This window comes from Strix aluco, chromosome 1, assembly GCF_031877795.1.
Source record: "Strix aluco isolate bStrAlu1 chromosome 1, bStrAlu1.hap1, whole genome shotgun sequence".
In the NCBI taxonomy this organism is placed as follows: Eukaryota; Metazoa; Chordata; class Aves; order Strigiformes; family Strigidae; genus Strix; species Strix aluco.
Window position 1 is genome coordinate 159924851 of NC_133931.1, and position 27687 is coordinate 159952537.

General features: G+C 36.4%; 1 protein-coding gene across 1 annotated transcript in view; it reads right to left on the minus strand.

Moving 5' to 3' along the window:
* Positions 1 to 27687, minus strand: part of CNTNAP2 (contactin associated protein 2) — a 1208164-nt gene that overhangs the window by 1138875 nt on the left and 41602 nt on the right. The window lies entirely within an intron of this gene.

The following is a 27687-nucleotide window of genomic DNA, read 5'->3' on the forward strand; positions in this document are numbered from 1 at the left end:
TTGGATAATCAAGGCTCAAAGCAAACAAGTTTTCTTACCAAGAAAACAGGAAATGTTTTACAGGAATTATTATCTATGAAAAATATCTGATCTTTTGGCTTCCTTTCAGAGGAAAGGTTTCTGAAAGAACAAACCCATCACAGTTGTATCATAGGCTAAGTGAAGCCCTTTGCTCAAGCTTACATCTCCTTTGAAGATACACAACTGTTTCAGAAGAGTTCATCCTGCTCTTAGCTACATACCATTAACATGCCAGTATATGTTCCTTACAAAAGCTTCCCTTTGTCAAAATTCAATGGTTTTGTGAAGTTTTCTAATGGAACATCTCTAAATAATAAAACAAATTATCACAACTCCTCTTAAAAAGCAGCTGAATTAAATAATTTTTAAACATTATTTTCCTTGTGGCCAAGTGTCCTTTCATCAGCACAATCCCCTTGTGAGCCTGCCACATGCTACAAAAGGAGTCTTGGGATCAGGAATTTCCATTTGAATTCAACTTACTAAGGCTTTGTTAAATATCTGGATGACTAAACACTTTTCTAAGCACACATTTATGACGTTGTCAGGTCATAACTCCAACATGTTACTTTCATTCTTTAAAGACATCTTAAAATGAGCAATATGTTCCAAGTTCATCACTGTCTATTAAAAAGGGAAAAACCCTAAGACACCCTGGATTCTAGAGAACATAACTGCTCAAGGAACAGCATTGGTCGCAGAAAGCTCTGCATATCTTACAGATAAAATGCCACAACATTAACATCTCAATTAGCCTAAACTAAAATGACTACAGATCCCATCTGCTTTTCCAAAACCACACAAATCACTTGGAATTTCTTTAAAATCAGATTTCTGTCATGTCAGCTACCTATACAGTGAGAATTAAAAGACTACTAAGAATTGTTGTAATCAAGGACTGCTTAAAGAATCCAGAAGCATTATAGTCTCAGACTGAACTACAGATACCTGAAGTAAAGGAAAAACAGTAAGGCACATTATTCTTCTACAGCTACAAAAAATACTTAGAATTAGAAACTGTTTGAGAAGAAGAATTAAGAGTGACTTTCCAGCAGTTTACTGCTTATTTAGTTTATTGCTTCATTCCTTGTAGATTAAGGAGATTGTTTCCTTTCTAAAAAAACAAACCTGTTTACTTTCCAAGTAATCATTCTTTCCATCAATATCAATAGCAGAAGCTTTTTCCTCAAAGAAAGCAAACCAAAACAAATGTTAATTAATACATATGCCCCCTTAAATAACCTTTTGAGTTTTCTTTGTATACGTATTTCATATAAGGGCCAATTTTTCCATCAGAATTTGGTCATTCTAAATAAATACTTTCTCTTTTATTTCCACTTACAATGGCAGCTACTAAGAATCACCTTTTTTCTTGAAGAAAATATCACTGTTAAAGAGAGAACAGTTTATAATTTAGAATTATTTATATTTTTTTTTGTTAACTGTGAGTCCTACAAATCCTACCCAATATCAATTCAGTTTTTGGCAAGTCTTTTCTGTGCTGGTATGTATAGTTTCATTCCAAGTGTAATCTCCTTTTACCTCCAAATACTAACACAAATAAAAATACAAACACATTGTATACCTACGTGTATCATAAATTAGAGTTTTGAACATGCTGAAAATTTTAAATAATTCTAGAAGCCAAGCTACTTGCTATGCATAGTACTTTTACCAGTGTCCCAAGTGGTGTTTGAAAGAGCTTTTGTCATATATGATATGATGTTAGGTTATATTGAGGATTTTTTTTTTAACTAGAGAATCTAACACATGTTATAGAGAGAAGAATATAAGGATGAATCTTTTCACCATGGATCACTCCCTAGTCATTTCTTGGATAAAGTCTGAAGCAGAAATAACGTACTTGGTTAAAGGTATACCTATTTTCTGTTAAAAGCTAATTTCAATATTGGGTTGGGGGTGTGTGTGTGTATGTGTAAGTCATTGTTTTTGTGTAAATTGTACTAGTATCTGTCCACAAGACTTTATTCTGCAAGCTCTACTCTGTGCATCATGCTTTTCCCAAGGTCTCTACAGGCACCTTACCCTCTTCATGCAGAGTATTTACCCAAATTCATTTCCACCATATTCCTACATTTGAACAATTATTTAAAAAAAACAAAAACAAACAAACAAAAAAAACCCCAAAAAACACCCAAAAAACCAAACACCTTACATTCCTTCGTTTTCTTTACTTTCAGTATGCCAGCCTTTAAACTATGAGATCCAGAGGACAGTACTACTCCACCTTGTTTTGGAGAAAGGACACCTAGGGATGGCCTCATTGAATACTGAAAGTTAAACAACTGAAGTTCCAGGTTTATGGAAAATCTTCAGGGGAATCAGTTTCTCTTTTTTCTCACAGATTAAGCAAAGTAAAATTCACAAACTCAATGTTAGGAGCACAAATTCAAATTAGAAATGCACAGTTATCTATCTCCTACTAGCTATGGTATAGCCTTTCCCTACTTGCAAGGAAGGGGAAACAATACCATAAAAACACATTAGCTCCCACACCATCAATAGTTTGAAAGTAGAATAAGGAAATAGAAGATAACTGCTCAGCAGCACTGTCTGAAGTAAAAGGGAGATTCAGACTCCTATCTCCTTAAACTTCTTGTCACCTTTAATTTTGGTTTTCGCACATAGCCATTATTGCCTTATTAGCTATTCACATCATGGCAGTGAAGTCCCACCTGTTCTTCTGATCAGATTTTGGAGGTAAGCAGCATAAGCTCAGTGATACTCAAGACATGTGAATATGTAAAATTCCTGGGCATGCTGCTACTTCAAAAAATAAAGAGCAATCCCATACCAGAAATCTAGCTGCTGATCTTGATCTTGTCCTTTCCTTAAAGAGTTAAAAAAATTAAACTCACAGTTTTGCAAGTGCCTGATGCTTTTATACAATAGTATTTGTCACCTGTGTGGGGTGAACATGATAAATTACTTGCTTGCTAAAACTCAAGACTACTGACAAGGAATTTGGCCTCAGGACATTGTTTATTTTCTACAAAAGCTTTAAAAGGCCTTTTTTATGCTCTTTGTCAATCAAATATGTGCCAGGAAATCACTGCTGAATACTAATGAAAAGACTAATCCTTTTCAAGGAGTGTGCACAGCATCCCCCAACTGCATATCCACTACCTATGAGTCAGTCGAACTTGAGCTCCTAAATTGCACACATAACTCTGTCATCCAGTGCCCAACCCTTCCATTCCTCAAGAAAAATCCTTCTTTATGTTAATGACAAATTTGTCTGGGGAAAAATCAAAATGAGATCTTCAGGTAATAATTAGTCATATCTATTATTTTTATTGCAGTATCTGCTAGCCAGTAGTAGAGCCGACATAATATTTTCTCACCTGTTTGGACAATGTTCATGGTAAATTCATAGATAAGTAGTACAAAAGACTTGCAATAATCCTGCCATGAAGAAGTAGTCCTATGCATCTGAAACACCTATTATGAAGACCCATAACACAGCAAAACTGTGCTATAATCAACAGGAGAGGAGAACACATGTAAAAGGTATTGGCATGTGGCCTCCAAAGCATCCTGCAAAAAATCTCAAGATACCAGAGATAAGGATACATGAGGGAGAGCTGGGGAGGGAGAACCTGTACAACTAAAGCCCCTAATATTAAATATAAATGTCTTCAGATTAAAATTAGCTCCATTTTAGGAAACTGAAGGACTGTTTGTTGAGCTTTAATTAAGGTATTTTCTCTTTTATATTAATAATTTTCAAAAGCTTATTCAAAGCTTTAACTGTTAAGCATCTCACATAATTAGAAGATTTCTAATACCTCTCTTAACCACCTGGTTATGCAAAGTTAAGCAGAAGAGAGAAGAAGGATCCTTCACAACATAGAGGGGCCAGACTACTGACGGTTAAGCAGAAAAGATCAGTAGAAAGGTTGAAATTGTGAAGAACATGAAATATTACAAGAAAAAAAATGCATAATGGAAAGCAAGGGTTGGCCACAATAAGTGGTTTTAAACAAGACTGAGGTTGTTAGGTAAGCCAGTTTATCACCTGCTTTTTCAACGTGCATAAGAAACATATGGTAGGAGATGACAGATCTACTGGAGGAAATTAAAAGACAAAATTAAAAGACCACATCTCACCACTTGCATGCAGAAAAAGTAAGATACACCCTTTCAAAAAAAAAAAAAAAAGAAAAAAAAAAGAAGCAGGAAAAACCCAACTAGAAAGTTTTGACCATGGTCTGTGTATATGCCTAGACAGAAAGAATTGTGTTTGAGCTGTTACTTCATCTATAGACAGGCAACTGGAAAGTAGGTCATTCAGGTCACAATGGTACAGGAAAGAGGAAAGATAAAAAGTTACCTTGCTGTCTTGCTAGGGAGGCAAACACTCTACAGACAGCACAAAATCTTTATTATGATCTATGACTGAAGAAGATCTTGTTATATTAAAAGAAGTCAATGGACAGGGTGATGTGCCTTAGCTGAGATAGCTCTTTAATACACTACAGTAGAGCCTGGTATTATGAATCTCATGCCTCAGGAACACTTACATTAATAGTGTGAAATGTCAAATAGCTATCTGCCAGGTGTGAACCATTAGGTCTCTGTGATTTGGTGCACTCTGATACATCCATTTGATGCAGGGTGCAAATGTAATCAAGTTTGATTATGATGTGCTGCTGTGGGCACTTTGGAAAAGGGTGATTTATTTTTAGATGACTGCATCTCTTGAACCATTAGAGTTCTCTTGTTGAAAATCACTTTGTGTAACTAGTACTGGAGGGCCATTGATACATAACTATCATATGCTATTTCTACATAGGAAGCCTAAACCAGTCAGTATTGATGTGCTTTAATTTTTCTGAGGGCTCCACTGAATAGCTTTTATAGTCGTACAGGGTGGATAATTTATGAATTTACATAATGCATCTGACCATTTAATATATCTTAAAAAAAGAAGGGAAATTAACATAAGATGTTATGGACCAAATGACTTCCAGCATAGATCCACAGATAACAAAGTTTTACTAGCAGTTTGATTGGCTTTATTTTGAAAGGACCTTGAAGAATTTTTAATAAAAACTTAATACTTTCTTGGTGGATTACATAAGCAAATCTTGCTGCTCAGTAAGTAACTCATTAAAACTCTTGCTAACAGACTCCACACCAAGTTGTGAACAGAAGACTGCTCAGAGTGTTGCAGTGTGCTGAAATTACTCTGTCAGCTACTACAGTCACACCATGCAGCAGCCTATGAGCTGGATCACAGGAGAAAATAAGTAGACAGTTTTGAAATCACTATGAGACACCAATCTTTTGCTTGAGTATAAGTTGCCTGTGGTAATGAGCTCATCCCATACCTTCAGCTTTCAGGGCAGACCTGTGCTTAGAGAAAAAGGTGGCGGAGGTCCATCACTATCTGGTTTTTGAGCCCTCCCCTTCTGCCATGCAGCAGAACCACAATAGGTGTGAGTGCCATCATGTAGGGAGACAAAAGTATTTTCTCTGCAAGTTGAAGGTCACTGTAAAATATTGATACATCTATAAGAATGAGTTCATCAAAGCAATCCAAGGCTTATTTTCCATCTTGCTGTACTCTTCTATAGCCAGCATTTCAGATAAAGGCATAGTAGTATATAAAGCTCATGTGATTTATGATTCCTGAATCAATAAAGGAATCCATGTTTTCTGTCAAACCAAAAATAATGATGAAGCATGCCCATCTCATCTGAAGAGCTTAAAAATTACCAAAGGATTTTTCATCATGAGAAACTTAAGACCATCCTTCTCCTGCAAAGAATGAAGCATTACTAGAACAGATTTCAGTAGCATTTTGTACTTCTGTAAAATATTCAAGCCCTCCATTTTAGTCTTATTGAGCATCGAGATACATTTGGGAAATGACACTGCAAACTTTTATCAGATGGAAGAAAAGTCTTTCTGAGGCCTTTCACAGGATAAACTCAACCATGTTTGGTAGAACATGCTACCAGGAAAATTCAATGTCACTGAAAGTGAACTCAAGCACAATACTAAAAAAGAATATCATGTTAGTACTAAGCAGAAGACTCCAGAAATTGATTTTATCCTTTTGTTATTGTTTGTTTTCTTCCTACTCTTTAATTATAGTCAGCTTGCCTTTGCTACTCTCACTGTGAGACTAGCCATAGCTTTGTTCAAGGGCTGTGGTGAAACAGCAAGCTAAATGTACATGCTCCAAGACCTCCCTGGAGAAGACATACCTGGATGTGGGAACAAAAAAAGTGGTATGGTCGATCCTCAGAGCCAGAAGTTGTCCAAGAACATTTTCACATACTCACTGATACAAATTTCTCCGAGCCTGGCTTCTTCCTCCTATGAGGAGGATGCTGTTGGAATCTGCTTCCTCTTAAATAGGTACCTGTAGAGAGACTGCTGTTTGACAACTATTTTCCCATTTCTAAACTTTCTTGTCTTTGTTGCATCTAGCTCATGTCTCAGAGGATTTCCCTAAATTTCAGGAGGGAAAAAGCGATAACAGCTTTTTGAACATGTTTCAGATGTTTAGTCTGCTTATAATTCTTAAATCTAATTTTTTAAAAACCAATTAAATAGCCACCCTCAGGTACTTATTTGGTTGCGTTATTAATTCCTTCTACATCAAGTCTGTGGACAGGGTCTTTGGGATTCATTATAAATTGTCTGCTGTTCTTTGTCAGACTGACTTGTATTTTGTTTGAAGTAACCCTATACACTGTTTCAAACAGTCGAAGTAGTTTAGTGTCATGAAAAATAAAACTATTTAAACTTTAATCTGCCTCCTGGCAATTCAGTGATCTGTAAACCACCAAGAAAGAAGACTGATCTTCACCCTGTGTAAAGAGAAACCAGTGCCCAGTCAACCTCAGTCTAGCTGAGGAAGTAGCCTAACTGGACAGCTGGCATTTCTTGAATAAAATAGTGTCTAGCTGACAGCATCATCCTAGAGCTCAATGTTCAAAGCTGTTAATAATTTTAATAGTTTCAGAGTTCTGGAGCTTCCAAGTTTTCAACCTAATCCCAATTCCTAATATGTTACAGAGATATAACAGAGGCAGAATTTTTTTGCTTTTTAACACATCAGCATTCACTTTCACCTAGTGAAGCCTTATGCTTTTCTTGGAAAGCTGTAACTGTAAGAATCCAGGATTTATCTGCTTTGACAGCCAACAAACAGCAGCTTCCTCAGACAAACTAAAAGCACATTTGCAGCCCAGCATTAACCGTTGCTGCAGCAGGCTGCCTGGTACTCTGTTTCTATGTTAGCCCAGTTCCATAGGGCTTGTCCAAAAGAGTTTAATCCAAGATGTAGATCCCTCATACTATGCAACAATGAAAATAAGGCACTTGAATTTAAGGAGTTTAAATCAGAGTCAATACAAATGCTTGTTGGTTGCATAGCACTGAGCCCGTTTGGCTCACAAGCCAAGGAACTCAAAGGAGAAGGTCATGGTGGGGTAGGGGAGAGGACAGGAAGGCTCCTTTACAGTGCCTCAATGTAAAAACAGGACTGAATACACTGGAGGGGGAGGAAAAAGGAGAAAGGGAAATGCTACCATAGCTTTTTGTCCTCCTGAAGTTGTTAAATTTTCATTCTTGCACAATTCGAAGTGCTGCCTTAGTTTAAGGTTTTATGACTGAAGAATAGGGAGATGCACCAAAGGGGAAGAAAAAAAGCCAAGTTCTCTTGAAGTTCAGCATGTTAACATGTAAAGTCAGAAGTATTAAAACAGTACCTCAAACAATCCCCTCCTAAATAAGTAATAATATATATATAAAATAGTACAACAACAGTTAACAGAGAATCATACTAAGTTGTGAATAATTTTTGCCATGTAATCTGGGAAATAAGAATTTGTAAATCAAATTAATCACAACCTCATGCTAAAAGCCGCTCTAGTTCTTACAAACAGCACAGATCTTCAGTTGTTTAGCGTGAAAAGCTGGCAAGTGATCCACATATAGTAGGTATATCACATTCATAACAGGCAGTATTGATGTCCCTTGCTCATCTCAATTAAGAATTAAAACCTAGTTAATTACTTTGAGTTATTTCTCCTCATTATTTACAAGCTGCATTTTTCAGACTAACCTACACCCAAGCTTGAGCCCTCCTTGATCTAGGTTCTGCCCTGCTTCCCGACACAGATGGATAGTCACTACCAAGTTAACAGCACTCAACAAGTTATTACACATCAGCAAAGCCATGGTGCCTAGCACTGCGTCTCAGCATAACCTTCCAATATTAAGAAACAAAATGTTTTATTTAACCAACCACGCCCATTTTTGTTTCCAACTGCACCATGCTAAAAGTCAGTGATACCAGTTTTCTAAAATCAACTGGTAAAGAATAGTCAAATACTACTGCTAGTGGTAATTTGCTTGTATGCATAATTCCTAAATCAAGTATAGACATTTTTCAAACAGAGGGAGGTAAAATTTACTGTCAATAATCAGGTCAGAATCTGGATTTGAGAGAGCTCAAGTTATAAATCAGTTCCTGTGAAAGATGCCAATTAACATTCTGCAGAATACTGAAGAACTGTTAAAAGAAAACAAGTGAATTGCTATGAAAACTTTATGTTGTCTTGCACACAGTCAAAAATCTGCTGTTTCCCATATGCAATATTAAGGAGAACGATAACGGCCCAACATTAAAAGGAAGCAGGAACAAGCAGAAAGGACCCCACTTTCTTTCAGCCATAAGCAGGAAACCAAAGAATCACACCTGCAGTCTGGAAGCTCAACCCTTGCTGACCACTGGCATATATTGAAGCCACAGCACAGCAATCCAAAGCTCTCATTTCAGGAGACAGTTGCACATACCCTCAGATATCAGAATGCTTACAGTTTGCAGGGCTGAAAAATTAGGGGAAAAAAATTAGTATTCTTTGAAATGGACTACTGTTATTCACAGTAACACCTGCATGCCTCAGCTGACATCGGCTGGCTACATGTGGCAGCCAGCCCATTTTGATTAGGCTTCAAGAACAGTTCCTACCTGGAAATGATTATGTAGTGGGCAGACAAGACAAAGTGAGGGGAAAAGACAGCATTATGATCTCCATTTTATAAATGCAGGACAAAGCCATGAGGAGATTTAAAAAAAAACCAACCAACCAGTTGTTTGGCATATAGAAATTACATGGATGAGATGGCACCAAACTGAGATGGGAAGAGAAAAAGTGCTGCTTTAAGTTTCAGACTGCAGAAATCTTTGGCAGTATGGCTATTCACGGTAGAGAAGTGGGATGGAGTGAGAAAACTGAATGGTTTTTATTAAAACCAATGTAAAAACAGATAACATTTGTGCAGTTTGTTTGGGAGAGAATTTCTAAGAGTAGAGTCACAAAATTGGGAGAGGAAAATATCCCAGGTAGCATAACCCAGTTCCAAAGTTTTAGAGCTTCTCCAGAGGGCAGTGCAGGATTGTGCCATATTCTTCAGCAGGTAGAAAATTAATCTGAACTCAGGCTTTTGGCCTCACTGATGAGTTACAGTGCTCACTACAGTATCACCTTATTGAATAATGAGTTTGAGGGCACTGTTCCATTCTTTTTTCTTTTAGAGCTCTTCCATCATGGAATAAAATATATTTTAAAAAAATATTGACAGAAAAAATAGATGTCCAGATTAACATCTTTAGTTGATGATTTAACATTAATGTGGGAAGTGAGATACTTGGGCTGAACTATTTTTACAAAATAGAAGAGCACAGCTAGAGAGATTTCCAGTAACACATCTCAGAGTGTCCTGTAGTTTGGTAGCTAAATTTATTACTGGCAATTTTCTTCTCTTTTTTTTTTTTTTTTTATTGTTATAGTAAATAAGCAATGCTTACTTTATATTAAAAAGGACTTCTTTTAAGGGAAAAAGAAAAACAAAACCAAACATTTGTCAATCCAAGAAAGTGAAGTGAGCAATGCTAACTGCAAAATACCTGATTTTGTTCTTTTGGATTCCTTGTGCCCCAACAGAGGGGCACAAATGAAGAGAAAAAAGAAAGACTGAGGCCAAATGGGAAGGAAAGGTATCAACTATAATACCATTATTATGTTACTGAAAAACTGAAATTTGGTTTAGCAAAAAGATTTTTCTTTAGCAAGGCTTTTTCTTCTTTATATATACTCAAATGATGTACCTAGACAATCACTTAGCCCTTATCCTGTACTGCAGATAAACAGCTCAAAGAAATACTTTGGATACAATAAAGTACAAAGACCTGCTGAGTGATGAAAAAGAATAATTAAAAATAATAAACAAAATAATGTCATGTCACAACAACAACATAAAAGGTCATGAGAAAGAAAAAAACATAGGAATTGCTTCTATAATGGAAGGATGTTACCAATGGTGCTCTCCTAATTGGTCTGTTCAACACATCCAATATGGCAAACTTTGCGTATAGTACAGCATTTATTTGGGTTAGCCAAGTCTGAAGAAGCTTATGAAGAATTGCAGTCTTTTACTATACTGAATATTGCTGCTATCCTCAATGCACTTAGAGTGTAGGTGTGCAGTCCCAGAACCATGTAGTTTGAAAGGAGCTTTGAAACCACCTAGTTCAGCCTCACACATCCATAACCTCCCTATGTTGGATTGTGTTTTGCATGATATAACAGTACCACAAAGTTTTAAAGATTGAAATACTAAGAATTCAGATGGTTTCTAGAATAGCATATTGGGGGGGGGAACAAAAATATTTGGCATGCTTGCCTAAGCATCAGCTTGCAAGTTTTGTCCCTGCCTTTTTCCTTTATTTCTTTTATTGCTTTTCTTTCATTCTTCTCCCATGTTGCCCCCAATAAAGTAGGGCTACAGTCCATAAAATTAATATGTATGACATCTTTGTGAAAATGTTTCAAGAAAGCAGTGGTGAGAAGGAAAGGAAAAAGGAAAGGTCCCCCCAGGCTCAGGAATACCTAGCTCCTAATAAAATAACTAAACATCACTTGTACAGAAGCACATTGTAGTAATGCTGGTCCCACCCTGTGTCACTGAAACTGCATAGGGGATGCACATTTAAAGGTTCATTGCCTCTGAGGTCTTAGCATGGGGATAGAGGACCCAGGACCTACAGAGGACTTCTTGACAGGACTAAGAAGAAAGATTCTGTCAACATGAGATTCATCCTTCATTCACAAGAATTTTGTTGCATGCCCCCAACTCTATTCACTATCAAAAATCAAATCATCTCTGGGCCCGACTACCCAAATCTCATTCTGGTGCAGTTCAGAATGGTTTTGCCCCATACCAGCTAAATTCATGCACACATGTGTACATATACAGTCCCTTAACATTAAGTTCCATGAGCATCACTGGGGCTACTTACCTGTGTGGAATTAGGTTTAAATGCTCTGCTAGAGCAAGGCTAGATTACTGAGCATTTTATGAGATAATTCAGTGTACAAGCAATGTACAAAAGAGGACTCATCTGAACATCACATCAAGCAGTCTAAATATTTGGTTCAGAGTTCATAAGCTCCTGACAGAAGAGTTACGGTCCTTGTTTAGTATACTTCTGTACATTATAAAGGACCATTAACAGTTACAGTGCTATATAAATGATAAATGATGACACAGAACACTAACTGCCCATATTTATGCCAACATATTTAGTCAGGATGAACAAGAACGATAACTTAAAAAAAAATCACTGAATATATGTAATTATAATGAGCTATTCACAATCAAAAACATGTCCTTATTAAAATCTGTCATCTAGCCCCATATTTATTTTTCCCTCTTAGAAAAATATTTACAGTTCTTGACAGTTAATTCCCCATTTATAGATTATCAAGCTGTGTGACCACTCCAAAGCCTGTAGTTAAATATGAGCAGCAGAACTCTATACAGAAATATTTGGCAGTTCCAGTGAACACACAAGTATAAGGTGGATATGAAAACAAGATAGTTACTTTTCCCTTTCTACCCTTCACAGGCTGGGATTCAGAAGAGGCACAGAAAAGGTGGGAGCATGGTTTAAGCACAACAGAAATCCAAAACACTCTTTCCCATCATCCACCAAGGACTTTCCATTCAACTTACAGCAAACCATTTAATGAGAAAACAGAAATAACACTTTTCCCCTACCTTTTTCTGTTTAGTTGTGTTCTGTTTTGGTTTGTTTTTTTTGTTGTTGTTGTTGTTGTTTACTGAAAATAGGAGGCACTCTGTCCACACCATTGAAATACCAATAAATTATAGACTGGAATTTCACTCTACCATTACTAGTTTCCATTTTTTCCTTTATGTCTTAATGCCACCACTACAAGTCTGGTAATGAAAAGTGAAAAGGGACAAAACCAAGCAAAAAGGGAAGCTTTGATAAAGCACAGCAGCTGCAAAGGTGAACACAGTGGTCTAGCTGGTACAGATGACATTATTCATTTACTAAAATAACAGAATTTATAATGGAAATAAGGAATCATCTATCATCCTTGCATCTTCCATCAGCTGCATTACCCTAAATGGTGGGTTGTTGATTTTAGTTAATTTTGTGAGACATCTGCCCAGAAGGGCTCAGCTCAATGACAGCACCTGGCTTTCAGCGAGGTTCTTCTTTTTAATCAGTTTGCCAGCTCGTTTGAACTGAGGCACGAGGAGGTCAAGTGTCTCAACAAGAGTAGACTGTAAAGTAGCAGCTCGGCATGAACATGAAGCTAAGACCTCCATGGCTAGCTGTGTTCAGTTTAACCCACACTGGCTCCAAAGCGTTTTCTGGGTAGCACAGGGACCTTATTTATTTCTTTCCCAGTTGGTATGTAAAACCTCAACAGAGTACTATTTTGCATTCTTGATGGTATGCTGATATATGGCTTAAGAATGAGTGATAACCAAGATGATTGTTGAAAAGTGAAATCATCCCTGCTCCTGTACCCTTAGTTCATCATTCTCTGCAATGGGGGGATTAGGAATATTCTGACCTTCCAGGGTTCATACACTCACCCTCCTCAATTCTCACAAAGAAAAAAAAAAATTGTCAGAAACAGCATTTCACAAGCTAAAAAATCCTGTTATTTTAGATCTCCTGTAGTTGTCTAATAATTTTTTAGTCCACTACTTAATGATACAGTGTACATGGTAGAAGTGCTTGACAGGTAAAGCCCTGATCTGGTTATGTTAGATCTTTTACTTACAAGGAGGGCCCCAAAGCATACCAAAAGGCTTTTAAAATCAGAGATAGCTTGGTTTTATTGAAATTAAAGTTAGGATGTTTCATTCTTTAAGTACAAACTTGAAGTGACTACATGAAACTACATCAAAATGAAGGCATTTATAAACAAATGCTTTCCTGCCCAGTGGGTCCTTGCAGATACATCCCTACGTTCAGGCTTGATTTGAGCTGACTTGCCAACTTTGCAAGCAGCAAAATCCATCCACATTCTTAGGCAGTTTCTTCTGACTCTTTTGAGATTTGGTTATCTGCTGTTTATATAAACAGGACACTTCCAACTCAGTAGCCTTTGCCATTTTCCCCAAAATATTAAAAAACCCAAATCTCCCTCCAAAAAGGACTCACCTACCTGACTTACATTAAAGGCAAATAGCACAGGTGTTAACAATCTGCCTGAGATTTTTCCTCATGGGCTCCTAAAGAGACACATACTGTTTGACTCTACTACTGCTTGAAAATATTTGCAATTCTAATTTACATTTCTAAAAGTAATAAAAAGTATTCATGTGCAGATTGATTGGGGCATTTATTCTTACTTTAGTCTATTTGTGATAAGAGTTAATTTATCTATGCTGTTAATTATTCATTTTGTATCTGTATGACTTTGTGGAGATGCATCTCTCATGTAGAAAACCTAACAACTTTACAACCTTAATTACAACTTGAAGATAAACATTACTTATTTCCATTTTTCAAATATGCTTTAACTAGACTTCAGCATATTTAAAGCCCCACTATTAACAGAACTGATCTAAAAGTACATTGGAAGAGGAATTATATTTTATTAATACAATAAAAATGCATATTTATAGTAGAATACATTATAAGGGGCAACTCAATTGCATCTAAATAATACCCATAATACATCTGGCTGTGTTTGGCTTTCCTGGGCAGAGTTTAAAATATTCTTGTCACTCTGGCAAACTGACTGATCATTTTTATATACTTTATTATCTATGACAATATACTTCTTATAATTCATAACTCAGAAACTAGTCTTTGACAGTGCTTCAACATCTACTGCTTAATATTCAGAGCTGACACAAACAAGCTCAATGGCAGTTTAGAGGTAACTTGTGCTTAATGGCTTTTTTTGTTCCATTCAAAACACTTTTTTTCTCTCCCCCCCATTAGATAAGTACTCTATTTACTGTACTAAAAATGGCTAATGTGCAAGGGCATTCTATTCCACATCAAATTAAACCCCTACAAACTCTAGCTGCTTTATTAAAAAAAAGAAAGAAAAAAAAAAAGTTGTGTCAGAAAACGTTGGAAAAATATTTTCAGCTACTGGTCCTACCAAGTACAATTGAAATAAGTAAATCTTTCCATGATAATTCATTCATCTAACATACGAGTTCTTTTTGAAGGCTTAGCTAGTTCCAAAACTAATTCATTTGTTTTATTTAATGCTTTTTACATGCTCAAAGCCTGAGGAGACTTTGATAACTGAAAATAGGCTGATATGTATATACACATTTATTTAAAATATTTGAAAGAGTACATGGAAGATCAAGTGCCATGGTGTGATAAAAGGCTTCAGTGTTTTCTCTTTAGGAATCTTGAGCACCAGTTTGCTCGAAGCACCCCCTTCTGGTAGAAATCCATAAATTGGGGGCAGATTAAGTAAAATTTGCAGTTTATTTTTATACACAGAATCTGACTGTAATGCTCTTTGGCAGGCTCAGCTTCCTTTAAATTCTGTGATCATACGTGCATATACTATTATCAGATGGATTTCAGATATTTTTGATCTTTTTCTCACTGATAGTATCTCGCATGAATATAAATCTTGTTTAAAAAAAAAAGCAATAAAAGATTATATTTCACAAGAGCTGTAACTACTCATACTTTAAAAAAATATCAGGCATTTTTTCTAGGAAACCTAGCTCACTGAAAGAAGAAAATTATTTTGCTTTTATTTAGAACTCATTTTTCAGTGAAATTTAAATTGTTGGCATCTCCCTAAAGCATTTATTCTGTAAAAATATAAGCAGTACTTTGCCTAATTTGCCCTAAAGATGAAAATATTGTGCTGTCTCTACACTAGTGACAAATATGATTAGGTTATAATGAACATTCCTACTACCAAATTCCTACTACTTAAAAAGAATCTTTACTTTGATTCTGACCTTACAGCTTTTACAATAATTTTAAATTATTGCCAAAGCTCTTACTTTTTTTCTAATGGAAACCTATTTTTGTGTTCTTCAAGAAACAGCTACTTACAGTGCAAGGGCTATTTACATTCGCTGTAACTATTTGCACTTCGATGTGGTCTGTTGCATTCAAAATGCAGAAGATAAGAAAACAGAAGATCCTAATTCAGCTTCTAGTGAATTCTGCAAGAGTAGGAAAGAGTCTGACAAATATTTTTTTCTTGGGTCTCTTGACAGAAGCCTTCAATGACAGGGAGAAAAGGAGCCACACAAACCACTGCTGCTATCTACAGTGCCAATCAGCAAAAAGGCAGAGACATGGGGCTGGGTGACAGTGCCCACCCTTCCTGACCCAGCCAGGCAGAGATCAGAAAATGTAAAAAACTGCTTCTCTTGAGGAACTGTGCTTGATTATTCCAGAATTATCATTCTTCTCTGAACTACTGCATGATTCCCTCTCACCTTTTTCACCATGAGCATATCTTATGTAAGATATTTAGGTGGCAACTAATACACACAAGACAAGACTGTTATTAAGTGAAAACAAACGAAGGCATAGCCAGTCAGATGAATCAAATTATGAGGAAGGTTAAGACATATAGAGAAAAAAATTCCCTGTTGACCTCGTATCTGGAAATGGTGGTGAGGCTGCTTTGGGAGGAAGCCCATGTAGTAGGGGGACACTGTCACTTCTAGTGCCAAATCTCACCTTTCTTTCCAAGTCAGCCAATGAAGGTTAAACAACTCCTAGACTGACTTTAATGTTAAGACTATATATCTGCTAGCATTTAAAGCATCTGTCTAAACTGCAGTAGACTAACAGCTTCATTGAGGTAGGCCTCTTGAAACACAGCAGTGCAGTTCAAAGTAGTTCATAAAGATATGTTTAATTTGCAAAGAACACAAGTCAATAAATATTAAAAGGTGTATTCAGCCATAAACCCGCTCCACCCCAACTAGTAATTGATACAGATCAAACTGTTTAACTTGGGGTACCTTTATTGTATTTAGGTACTAAATCATGCACCTTTTCAGTTAAAAAAGACAAGTATGAAAATGCTGAAACAGATATGTCCCTCCACTAACAAAAAATGAGCGTGAGGTGTGGCCAAAAGGCTAGTTAGTGCTTTTTTCAGTCCAGCAATTAATTCAAATAGACTTGCTGAGAGTTTCCTCGAGTGCAGATGTTAGGTAAAATGTGATACCACCACTTTCTGCCTGAAGAGCAAGCTGCCTTCTACAGGCAAACATCACTGCATTTTGGGGGTAATATCGAGAGGTTATGGGGTTTTTTTCCCTCAAAATAATTGAAAACCCCATCAGAATTTCTCCAAGAAACCTTCTTCAAATCTCCTTTTCTGAAATCACTAGTATCAGTCAGGGATGTTTCATTAAGATACTTTACGAAAATAAAAACCCTGACTTTTTTCCTGGAAAGCGTCTCCAAAATATTCTAAGATGTGAAGCCTTTGATTTCGTTAATTTAAATTAAGAACGAAGATGATGCTAGTTTCTTCTAGTCAGATTCACAAATCAACCTGAAATAGCCTAAACGGTTTTGAAATTAATAGCTAGCATATATTTGGAAGTAAAATCATTATAAAACCACTCAAAAGCACAAACCACAAAAGAACAATATTTTATTCCAAACATCTCTCTCTCCTTTTTTTATATTTCAAGCCCAAGGTCTGCCCAAAGTTCTACTTTTAAATAGGATTTCTTATATACAACTTCTGGTTAAAGTTTAGCATTATCAGAACAAAGAATGTCATACATTTACATGGAAGGTTCCCCTGCCAGCAGTACTCATATCTACATGTCACGCACAGGTCTCTTACCAAATTTATTATATGAGTAAGCCAACCTTATGAGCAGCAGCATCTGACAATGCCAATGTATAGTTTTTTATCTGAATGTTCTCTTTCTCTTCGATGAAGTGTAATCCCATCATGCTGGTAGAGAGAACATTTCCAGTTCATTCCATGCCATACAGCTGTTTTTCAGAAAAATTAAAGGTTATGCTCCTCTTTCTTTATGCATAGTACTCTTGGGTCTGTTAAATTCATATGCACTAATTAATAAAAAAATACAAAAGTATCCATATTTTTGCCAGTAAGGATACACTGGCAAAAGTATCCATAAAACTTTTCTTTATGAATGAGGGAGCTGAAATTATCCCATCCATAAAACTGTAGGTGTTTATCACCTCTAGGGATCTCAAACAGGAAGGACTTAAAAATAGCAATATTTTTTGTTTCATAATTCAAAAACATTTTGACAAACATTATACCTTTAAAGAGGACAAACTAAGGTGGATTTTATGACCAATGTTGTTTCTGTTGCACATTAGCAAAGTGGGAATCACAGCCTGTGCCCTAGCTTGTTCTCTGAGATAGCAGAAGTTTAACAGTGCTGCAGATGTGAAAAACCCAGCTGGTGGGGAACCAGCCCATGCAATCCGATAGTTGTACCTACATGCTCATCCCTAGCAGCATTGAGAGAGCTCTGCAAAGAGATTAGTGGAGCCATGCGTGGTAGAGCACCAAGGTTATGATGCTTTCCAGAAGGAACTGTTTCAGCAGTCCTGCATTTCAATACGTGCCTGGAACTACATTTCCTGAACACGGACAGTTGGGTATTACAGTACCAAAGGACCCATTCAGGAAATGCATGAAGGTTGAGGTAATTAAGCCCAGAGCAGGGAATAACATATACAAGAGCCACTTTAATCTGTTTTGGACTTGGGAAAATTATTATGGATCTTACAGGCTATTTCTGAGGCTGTGTGAAGCAGACATACACAGGACCCATCCTGGAGCCTTCTGAGGTTAGAGGGAGACTTTTATTGTTTTCAGCAAGTTTTGGATGAGGTACTTGGTTTCCCCGTGCTGCTGGTACATTCACCAACTACTGATATTCTCATCTGTCTCTGCACTGGCAGACACAGGAAAATACCCTGTAGCGTTTATCATGAAATGAATAGGAATGCTGTTGTAAAATAAATGCAGAATTTCTTAACTGTGAGAAACTGCTATTGAAAATGCACAGATATAATTTGTCAGCTAGTAACATGGAGATTTACGTTCCTTAAAAGAAATATGTAAACTCAAATAAGGCTCAAGAACCTTAAATAAGACATTTTCTTCAGAAATATCTCAAATCCTACCACTCGTCTTCTCCATTCACTCTAAAATCCTAATCACCTTGAGGATCTCCAAAGTGAATGCAGTCAGGTAAATGTGGAAATCAGCACTGAAGGGCAAATAGTCTGCTTCAAAGGAGATGTTATGTACCAAGATGTTTTAAAGTTGCTTTTGGAGAGTAAGTAATGTTTTCTACAGGCTGTGTTCAGTACAGCATCAATAGAAGTATCTGATTATGCAGTTTGCATTAGACTTTCTTCTATAGGCAAATGTAATCAAGCTGCATTGTATATGGCTAGATTATTGCTAATTAGCATTTGCTGCATGTTTTTCTAATACATCATCTCAAGTGAACTTTAAAGATTATGAAGTTATTTGACATTTTTTAGCTCACGGAACTCAACCAAGGAATAGCTTCATGTGTAGTAAATACACACAAAGCAATAATTAGCAATAAAATATCTAATAAATCTTGAGCTTTCATAAGGTATCCTATCATAGTATAAATGTTTAGCAAACAGAAATACCAAAACCAAATGTTACTGCTGAATGAAGTTTCCATATTTCCAAGCAGTAAAAATCCATCTAACAGGTCGGTATTTGAGCAGTCTGGTCTTTTACTCATTGCTAGTGAGCATTTTCAGGAGGAACTTCTTCATTCAAACACAATGCTTTCACTTCCATGTGTGAAAAGTCATCTTCCCCTTTGAAACATGCCCTAGCATCTATTGTTACAATCTCAGAAGAGCTTGCTGCAATGCTGTGCACATAGGGGACAGACACTGATACAGAAATCAATGTGACTGCTTTCTCATCTTTGCCACCAATCTGCTCTGCAGCTTGTATAAATCAGGTCACATCTGTGAGAGTTTCTCCCACAACCTGTTCCTTAAAGTGTATTCCTTAAAAGCTCAGTGAGTGTACAGGGGGGAGCAGGACAGGCTAGAGATGAGCTCAGCTCCTATTTGTCTGCTTCTTCACCCGGCAGGTCCATCTGTCTCAATGGGACAGGTACATACACACATTGCCACAGTCCTAGAAAGCCAGTGAGAGTGGAAGCAGATGCAGAGTAAAGCAAGGTACAGATTATGTCCTGTAACTGTGATTCACCTCTGGTGGGAAAGTTATTTTCAGCACCATGAACTTTTTGTGTGGATGGCGTCTGAGGGAAGTGCTGTACCACTGCCATCAATACTGAGCTTTCTAACCCTAAAATAATTTATGTTATCCTTCTCTTGAGGTGTCAAGATTTGGTTTTGCTGATTTTATTTTACTGCTAAGAAGCTTGGAGCTGACCTTGAACTCTGCTATGAGAAAAGCAATGCACAGGTAAACAAAAACACCCAAACATGCTAACGCAGGAGGGACATTTTTCTTCCCCTTAATTTTTACAGCATAGGAAACCAGGGGACTCTGGTTACTGAATACGTGCCACAGTAAGACATGTATCAAATACACAATAACAATGATGATAACGATAATAAAAATGCATGTCTCAGCTTAGATCCCCAATCAGTAAAGCCTGGAAGTATATATAACTTGAAGCACCTGTATGATCCCACTGAAGTCATACACCTGATTCAACTATCATGTTGAGCTGGGGTCACAAAGAGCTCATAAATTTAGGACGGGAATTTTTGCTGAAACAATGAACTTCAAGTGAGCATTACAAATTATTCATGGAAAGGGAATTTTAAATTCAGATTTATAAATCTGTGCATAGGAAAGCTGCTGAGAAATGAATAAATCTTTAAATAAGAGAACGGAAAGATACAATGTAAATTCTCCAATTTCAAATATTAAGTAATTATGAAAACTGCCTATGAATAGCTACCAGTGGAGAAGTGTTTCTAACAGTGTTCAGCAATTGCTTTTTCTTCAATAATTTAGACTTCATAGTACTCTCATCACATTCCTTCCAGAGACCAGAGAGATGAAGAGACAAGATAATGTTCAATAAGTTATTAGAATTCAATTAGTTTACTAGGCATAATAGTTAGCAGTGTAACCAATTTGTTTAGCAGTTAAAAACAAACTGCTGCTGAGTTTTCCTTTTTTTTTCTTACTATTTAATTCTTTTTTTTTTCCCCCAGTTGTCCATCCCAAGTATTCTAATTTCATAACCACAAGAAATTTAATAGCCTTGTCTTACTGACTTGCTGCTAGGGTTTTTTGTTGGTTTGTTTAATTTTTTTTTTCTCCTAGAGGTCTGGTTTGCTAAGAAATCATTGTATTTTTTTTTTTTTTTTAATTTATCTTTCCTGGGATCAGAGACAAAAAGGTTTTTTTAAAAAAACCTTTCCCTCTCTCAAAAAAAAAAAAAAGAAGGGGGGGAGGGGGGAATTTTGTGTTACTTCTAGAAATTACCTAGATTCATTATTACATTTCTATATTCTTTCCTCAAAACAATGGTTATCCCATAGAAATGCATTTTTTATGCTCTGATTTAAAACTAGCACAAGATGTACAAATCTACTACTTCTCTAATTTTGGAGACACTGTTCTTTATCTACCAGTAGTGGAACAGGTATGTTTGTCCTAAGTGGGGGCTGAGCAGAGCCACTCACCCTGGTTTCCCTGGCTGAAAGGTTAGATGAAGTTGTGGTGTATTATATTACAGACAGGAATCTCAGAATCTCTTCTGTCCTCAAGTCCTGAGCTTCAGTGTTATTCAGCTCCCCATGACAAATGAAAGATGATGTCAGCCATAATTCCTCACAGCCTTTCACATGATCTAAGGCAGCCTGCCCATGGAAGGAAGAACTGTGCCAAATGGGAGCTTAGGGAAGAGTCATATCCCCTCTTCCCTAAAACAGGGAATGTATGTGAATTGGAACTGGTTGAGAATTTTGCAACTAAACGGGTTTTCATTGGAAAATTATGATTTGTTGAAGTCAAAAGTGTATTCAGGAATGAATTAAGAGGATATATGTACAGGGAGTACACTGTTTCTTAGGAAATCTTTGTCAGAAGAGGTCTCGAGACCAGGAGGGAGTTTTTGGTGAAAGCTGTTTATTAGGTCCTAGCTATCAGGTAAGAGATGAGGCATTCAACTCAGATTTGCAGAGGTGTTGAATCTCCTGCAGATTCAGTAGCTGTCCTACTCACCTCCTTATGGAGTCATATGTTCTAGCTCCCATTCTGGGTTTGTGAAGTTGTAATTTGTTATATAAAGATCAATGGTGCTATAAAGTGATCTTGACTCTGTAGATGGATGACTAAGGCATCTGACTGAGAGAAAACCAGTCTTAAGTTTTTGTTCTGAGTATAGGAACAACAAAGATCTAGCATCCCAGATGCGTGTTCTAACCACTAAGTATCCCAGATGAGTGTTCTAACCACTAAGTTATTGGTTATTCCTACCTAAAAAATCTCACATTTTTCAAAATTCCTTTGTTTTGCCCTCAAAAAATTCTGAAGCTATGAATACTTCACAGAACATAATGATTAATTTCTAATAACCCCTGATGGAAATCATTGCCTCATGGCTCAGATCATCTAGGTTGGAGACTGTCTAGTGAAGAGCAAAATGCACTTTGAGGAAGGGTCTTCAAAAGGGCACAGGGCTTTTATTCATATTTTTTTGGCTGGCAGAACCGACTACTAAGTTGCATTGCCTTTCCACTGAAATCATACTAGACCTCATAGTGTGCAAAAACACTTCCCAAGTGCCCCCACTTTCCACTTTAATATCATTTCCTGCATCACAGCTTTCCCTGCTCCTATCATTACTCTGTTTCAACAGGACTTTTGTCATGGGAAACTGCTGCAGCCAGTCCTTTCCACACTGGACCTTTCCTCAACCTCTACAGTTTAAATTACTCTGCTACCCATCTGAGATAGATCAGAATTGCAATCCAGATGCACTTCAAGGACTGAAGATTTTTATGGAATTTTTTTATACATTACCCCTGAAACATTCTGTGAAGAAAATGATCTCTCACTTTTCCTATTGCCTGCCTTTGACTATTTGCAGAATGTTTTGTAACCTTTCTGTAGCACACAAAGACTGATTTTTTCTAGTCAACTAATGATGTGCTTCCTTCTGGTGTTGGTGGTAGTGGGATAAAAGAGACCAATTCAAACTTAAGAGTTGAGAGTAAAAATGCAGTTTATTGAATGTATATTTACCTCTTTTGTCTCAGTTCTGTTTTCAGCCATCCATGCAGAAGAATTCCTTTTCTCCATAAAAGGCCCTACCTCAGTAAGCCAACATGTACAAGGCCTTAAGTAATAAGTTTCATAGACTCAGCAACTTCCTTGCATTAGGTAAAATCAGAATTTCATTTCATATCCATGAAGGGACAACTAAGAATTGAGAAGAAATTTTAAGAAAGTATTACAACATGTTTTAATTGTTCAACTAATAATGACTGCAGAAGCAGTATTCTTCACAAGCTCTTTCCTTCTACTTTCAGGGCAATTTCTGAACCAAAGCAGAAACTGAGCTCTTGTAATCTCCTCTATTGTTTTAGCTCTTGTGTTTGTAAGCATCGCTGTATTATTTCTGGTGAAATTTGAATCTCTTCTTATAGCATCTCCAGGTATGAAGTACATGATTTACAGGGCTTCTCCAGTCATCCTCTTTCTGCAGTACCTTCTGTTCTAGTTTTTGCTAAGAATGAAGAGAAAATTTCTAAACACAAAGATAGCTAAGCTTTGCAGTAGATTTCCTGAAGACACCCCTGAACCTCTATTACTGAAGGTTTTAAGAAAAAGATTTTAAGAATTTATCAGCAATGATGCAGTCCTGGTGCAGATAGAACTGCTGGCTTCTTGAGGACTGTACCAGTCAGTCCTGATTTTTAAACATTTTCTTTCAGAAATATCTGAATCCATATATGCAGTACATGTTTGTCATACGTCCCTTACCCCCTGTATGTCACAACAGCTGAAATATATGACTTCAAGGACTCAAATCTCCCTTTTGTGCAATTTGTTCTACCTCTCTGCTTTTGTCAAATCCATTAGACCTACGCTTTTTCCCTACGTCAACACTACTTCATTGTCTTTTATTGCATTTTTTTGTTTATTTTGTCCTTTCTTTATAAAATTAACCATTATCACCACTTAAACATTATCAGACTTGACTTGTGAATTCTTTTATATCCTGTTTTCTGACTGCTAGGCTCACATCTCTCACTTTGTTAAGCATACTTTGATTGTGGTTCTTCTTTCTTTGTATCTGTCCATGTAGCTAGAAATTGCCTTTTATTTCTTCCTTGGTCTAAGCAACCATAGTTTCCTTGAGCATTCCACAACACAGCTGAGCACATATTTAGTTTTCAATAGACACTTAAATGTCCTTGAGTTCAGCCAATATAAGGAAACACTCAACCTTAATTAAACAGAAATGATCTTGAACAATAGTTTAAGATTGAGCATGCATATAAGCATTATGAAAAATCTGAACCATCGGATTTAACTTCTACTTTTCCATAAAAATTTGCAGAAAAACTTGATGCACTAAGCTTGAAATACAATGATACAGTATTTTGTAGGGTGCTATTCACACATCTAACCATAGTCATCTAATCTAATGCCATTGTTCAAAGGCACCCACCTTGAACTCATAGACATGACATAAGACCTAGTGGAGACCTGCTCTTCTGTAGCAGTAGCTGGATGTCTGCATGCATCTGAAGTGGCAGTAGACACTTTTTTTTAGGCAGTTTCACCCACAGCATCTTTAGTGCACCTGTTTTCAAAGTGTATTTTGAGACATGTCCATGTATCGGTGTCCTGACAAAAAAAAAAAGCCAAGACGTAGAGTCCTGCCTCTAGTTTCAAACACCTGTCAAAGTCAGGAAGGTCTCAATTGTAGTATTGAGTTAGGCCAATACCTAGGTCAGAAGCACTGTATCTCATACTCGTTTATTAAATCAAAGTGCATACTTTATTTATCTTCTACTAGACATAACCACATCAAAGTGATACAAAGATGCCTATAACCTTATCTGAATTCCACAGCAGATGCCATTATGGAACTACACAGCTAATACCAAAATGCAAGCACATATCTTTCCCAGAACAGTATTCATTGCTCCGTTTTGACCAGTAGTATTTTTTTTCCCTGTCTCTTACACAGAAGCATGTTCCAGACGGCCCACACTTGACTGTGCTGAAGGAACTAGATGACAAAACAGAAAAGACATGGGTCTATCAGAATATTCCAAGCTATATTCCTATGAAAATATCTCAACTATGAAAATGTCTCAATCAATCATGAACACTTTTTCAGTTAAAGTGAAAGTAAGGTTCTCTTTACTTTTCTGGGCTGAAGGCTTATCTTTACTGCCTGATATAATCAAATTGCTACTTCACAACCAACATATGTAAAGAAATTGTATGGATTTTGTTTAATCAATTTTAATCTTAATCCATACAGTGGATTACAAAGACTCTTCTGGAACAAATCATGGATGTGAAATTAAGCATTCAGAATCACTTTGGAATAATTATTCCAGTACTTTTCTAAGAGCAGCCAAGCCTTCACGTTTTTACATTTCTAAAATACCTTATAAAAGTATTCATATTCCTGGGAAAAAATCCTTTTGGGTGAAAGTTTTATAGTTCAGAAAATTTGAATGAAAAGAAAAATAATTTGAAGTCACAAAAATGTGAAAACTTTACCTGACAAATAAAAAATATTGCTTAGAATGGATTTATGGTTAAGTGATAGTATAAAAGAATATTTGGTTTTGGATAATAAAAACATTTTTTACTATTTTAGTATTAAATAATCTTCCACTGCTTTTCTCTATTTTAGATTCAATTTAGTAGAACCTTGGAAAACAGCTAGTGTACCTTTTAGACAGTATTAAAGAAGAATAAACTTAGTGAGGTCATGTATGCCTCAACTACATCCAGTCATAGAAACAAATGCTAAAGAATGTGGTTATATACATGCACAAATTTCAGCGTATTCTTGCAAATTCCAGATTTTATTGGACAATATGTTTTTAAGCTCACATCTTCTTAAATTTCTGCTCTCAGTCACATCTACTCTATGTGAAAAAATTCCATTTCACTGCTGTCAAAATGGTAATTGTGTCTCTTACAGCCTAAGGGATCTACTGTCTTCTCCTTGTGCTGATCTAGCTCTCATTCACATGAATGAAAATTATGCACACATGGGGCGAGAAGAATTGAACTTTTTTTGTGCTATGCCATGGCAAAGCATGTGTCAGGACATGGTATGTATGTATTCCTCCTCCTGCCCCCCTTGAAGGCTAAAGGGAGCTTCCACATTTCCTCCTTTCACCTGCAGACCCTCAATGACCTTCACTCTCATAATGTGGGCAGGGTCTCTTGTTGTTTTTTGTGGGTTTTTTAAAATTTGTTGTTTGTTATGCACTTCATATAAAATGAAGGTTGATAACCCAATGCTGAGATGGTCTGCTACCACTCCTTTAATTACTGTGATAGAAACTAAGATAATCTTTGTTGAAATGTACAAGTTTAACTATTTCCATTCCATTTAGATTTCTGGAAAAGGAAGCAAAGCATATCTTTCTGTCCAAAAGAGAAAACAGTTGGAAGCTGGAAGTACCTTCATATTAACCTGAGTGCAGGGCTAACTTGGAGAGAAATCCTGTACATGTAAAAAGGACAGGAAATGTCAAAGAGAAAACACATACATTCTTGTTCAGTGCTCAGAAAAGCTCAGAATTGTAAAGAAACAGAATGTCATAAAAGCAACCTAATTTGTCATCAATTTCTCCTACTGGAAAAAAAAAAAAAAACATCAACCCAACAATAGTACTAACAGGGAGTAATAGGTAACAGTAATTACAGTATCTTGATATAATCCACACAGATTAACTGTGGTTTGGATCTAAGCCATATGAATGATAGTTTGTGGATTATCTCTGAATGGAGATGCTTCTTCCAAGTAGCTCCAAAACAAAACTAAAGAAACTCAGTGTAACGCAGAAAATGATAGACTACAAGAATCACAGGAAGATGCAGCTCAGCATAATCTGTAGTGATTTTAGTTGTGGGAATCCAAATTGTAGTACACAAAACAGTTTATTTTTTTGTTGTCTTTGTTACTGTGTAGACTGAAATGCATCTGACGAAAAGCCTAGAATCTCACTTTTTGTAAATAATATTTATGTAAGATCTAATATGGAATACATTTTCTGTCTCCAGAAACTGTCAAAAGTTCAAACATAAATGTACGCAAATAAAGAATTATATGAAAAAATGAGCAACAAAGAGAGACTCTTATTTTTCATAATAAATAACAAGTTATTGTTGACTTAACAATTAAACCAACTATTCAGCATACACAGCTATTTTTCAGAACCCTAACACACCATTTCAAAAGAAAATGAGCTAAATTGCCATTGTTCTTGCTTCTCTTTTTACTGTAAATTTCAATGATTTCAAGTTGTTAACACTTTTTCCACTCAAAGACAGAAGCTGTTTCTCTGAAACCATGAAAGTTTGATCATAAACTTCTAGTCAGAATTATCAGAAAACTCCTATATGATACCTTGTATGGCCAAACGAGGAGACATTATTGCCAGCCTAGCATTTGTATTGCCAAACTGAACCCAGCTTTAGTGAAAATGAGAGGAAGTGGGTGAAGGATGGCTTTGGTAGATACTGGAGCCAACTTTCTCTGGAGTGGCTGTTTTTATTGAACCCAATCTGAAGTATCCTAAGGGCAGCCCAAATGTAAAAGGCAGTGCTTTCTTTATGTCAGTCTCTTTTAAGATATCTTAGGCTGGATAAAGGCATAGCTCAATTTATTATCAAAAAGGTAAATAGTTAACTACTTCACGGCTGTGTTTTGAGAACTTCCAACATCCATACTATCTCAGTCAAAGCAAGTCCAGATGTCCATATGCTATGCTGAAATCTACAATGCCAGCTCAGATTTTAATTTTTTTTTTAAGAATAGTCTGGGTCAGAAGGGACTTTTAAAGATCACCTAGTCCAACTCCCCCCCAAAATGAGCAGGGACATCTTCAAGATATAAAAAGTATCTCAAGATACAACAAAGTGTCTTAAAAAGTATGATCAACTGTAGCACAACATGCTAATTCTGAAATGGTAATTATGGCCAGCTAGTTAGTTCAGAATGAAAAATGTATTGCTTCTTCCAAGACAAGACCTGACATTAAGTTATATGGAGGAGTATAATAAAGAATTGCAAATAATGATG